The sequence below is a fragment of the Pongo abelii genome, chromosome 5 (genome assembly GCF_028885655.2).
Source record: "Pongo abelii isolate AG06213 chromosome 5, NHGRI_mPonAbe1-v2.0_pri, whole genome shotgun sequence".
NCBI classification, from domain to species: domain Eukaryota; kingdom Metazoa; phylum Chordata; class Mammalia; order Primates; family Hominidae; genus Pongo; species Pongo abelii.
Window position 1 is genome coordinate 169,643,090 of NC_071990.2, and position 2,228 is coordinate 169,645,317.

The 2,228-nt window shown below is 57.3% G+C and overlaps 1 pseudogene; it reads right to left on the reverse strand.

The window, feature by feature from the left end:
• Window positions 1–752: 752 nt before the first annotated feature.
• LOC100457461 (putative uncharacterized protein FLJ45177) lies at window positions 753–1,730 on the reverse strand (annotated as a pseudogene).
• Between the last annotated feature and the right edge of the window lie 498 nt (window positions 1,731–2,228).

Sequence of the window (2,228 nt, forward strand, 5' to 3'; positions counted from 1 at the left end):
ACGGCCTCTCGAACTGTGGGGCGAGGCCTCCAGTCCTGCGTCTTGTGTTTGGGGAGCACGTCAGCTTCCAGGGCAGCAAACTCTCGGTGCTTCCTCTAAGTGCTTAGACTATGGCACAAATATCCAGGAAATGCCAGTGGCATTTGGTTCCCCTCGCTGTATCCTCCTGGCCCTTTCCATGAAGCTTTTGTTCTGACAGGGAGGACAGCCAGTGGCCTGGGTCTCACACTCGACCACTTGAATGCCCGGTGGGCCTCTGCAGGCTCCTCTGCAGCCACATGTGTGTGGTTTGGGCAGAACGGGAGACTTCACAGGCCTCTGCTGGGAGCTCGCTTGTTTATTTTGGAAGAATTATTTGTCTCTGCTGCTGACGGTGCAGCCTGAACCCTGTTTTGTTATTTTGCTGTCCGCATGTTCTGTCAAAGACCAGTGACCTTCTGCCCTCATCCGCTGACTGCCCGACTGCACTAAGCAGCATTAGATGACATTTTCCCGTCCTTGAATTTTTAGGTCAAGCCAGTTCTATCGCTGCAGAATAGATAACTGAACGGCAGCGTGACAGCCTTTGGGGCAGGGTGGCTGTCTCTGGATAAGACACGTTTGTCTTTTTCCCAGGCACGCGGCCTTTGCCATTTCAGAGCCAGGGCTTTTCCTGAAGACTGCATTTCCATCAACTGCACCTTGTGCAGGTCCCACCCCCTCATGCCCCTCCCTTACTCTAACAGGTGCAGAAGGGGAAGGAATGTCTGTGCTTTTCCAGGTTGCTTCTTTTCTGTAACGTGACTCACCTGTTCCGCGATATTTTTTAAGCATTTACAGGCTGTGCAGAATTGTGGAGGATGAAAGTTTGACAGAGACATGGGGCTGACCCGAGGGAGTCATGGGCAGCAAGGCCAGTGACGAGGCAGATACAAGAATAACTGCAGTGTAGGGGCCGAATAGTGCACGCTGCAGCCTCCCGAGGGTGCAGCCAGTGGGGGATGAACAGACCCGTGTTCCTCCACACAGAGGTCAGCACACGCCCAGGTGCATTTCCAAATACACCAGGTTAGTGTGTCTGCCCGGAGCCCGGAGCAACCGGAGCCCACAGCGCCCCTCCCTGCCCCCGGCCCACCCCATCCAGGGCCCTCATCGACTGCCTACAGCCACTGAAGCGTAGAAGGGACCCAAACTTGGTCGGAGAGGAGGAAGCTGCTCTTCCCCAAAGCGCACATTTTCAGGACAGCATTTTTAGAGGCGCTGCGTTGCATGAGAACTGTGGAGAGTGTGAGGAGGGGAGGCCAGCCAGGCAGGGGCCACAGAGAGCAGGGGTCAATCCATGGACATCTTTAGGGTCTCTGCCCGTCTTGGTCCTCGGGAACAGCCCCAGTTGCTCCCCATGAAGTGCATCTATGGCATTGGGGTCCCCCGGAGCACCGGGGTTGGGGCGGGCAGTGGGGTCGGCAGAGCACCTTGAGCTGGGACAGGAGGCATCTCCTCTCCTTCCAGCCAATGCACTGAGCTGGACCCCCAGGTTTACAGAAAAGTGGGGCAGACCCTGGAGAACTGCTTCGTCATGAGATGGGGTGCTCATCCCCACCAGGCATAGCGTTCCTCCTTGTCCCTGGTAGTGCAAGGACCAGGCCCGTACCCACTGCAGTGTGGAAGCTGAGTCCACGCAGCGTCTGGTGGCCTGTGCCCACTGGGAGGCTTGCCGAAAGCCATCCAGGAGGTCTGGGCTCCTCTGAGGCGGACTCGAGGGGGCTGCCCAAACAGAAGATCCCAGGCCTTGCTGTTTCAATCTCAGACCAACCCACCTGTGAACACTGCCCTTTCATGTGGACATGGGGAATGAGTAGGAGACACGGCAAGCTCGGGACCAAAGGAAGAAGAGGCTGACCTTGAAGCCTTCTCCAGGGAGGGACAAAACGTCACGGCCTCAGCTGGCAGAAGGTGCTTGATAAACCACAGGCTCCTGCCCCCAGCACTCTGGCCCTGGGGACACTCAGACGTGATAGAGTCCAGACACATCCCTGAGAGCCACACCACACACCTCGTGCCCCTGTTCTCCCATAAGAAGAGCCCCTCCTGGCAGACAAAAACCTCTCATGTGTGACTCAACCACGCCATAAGAGACGCTCAGGTGAAGAGGTTTAACCGAGAGGCCAGTGGGGCGGAGTCCTGGGGGAAGCCAGCAGTATCTGGCTGGGCCTTCTCCTGGCTGTCCCTGCCCCTCGGCCCCCAACTGA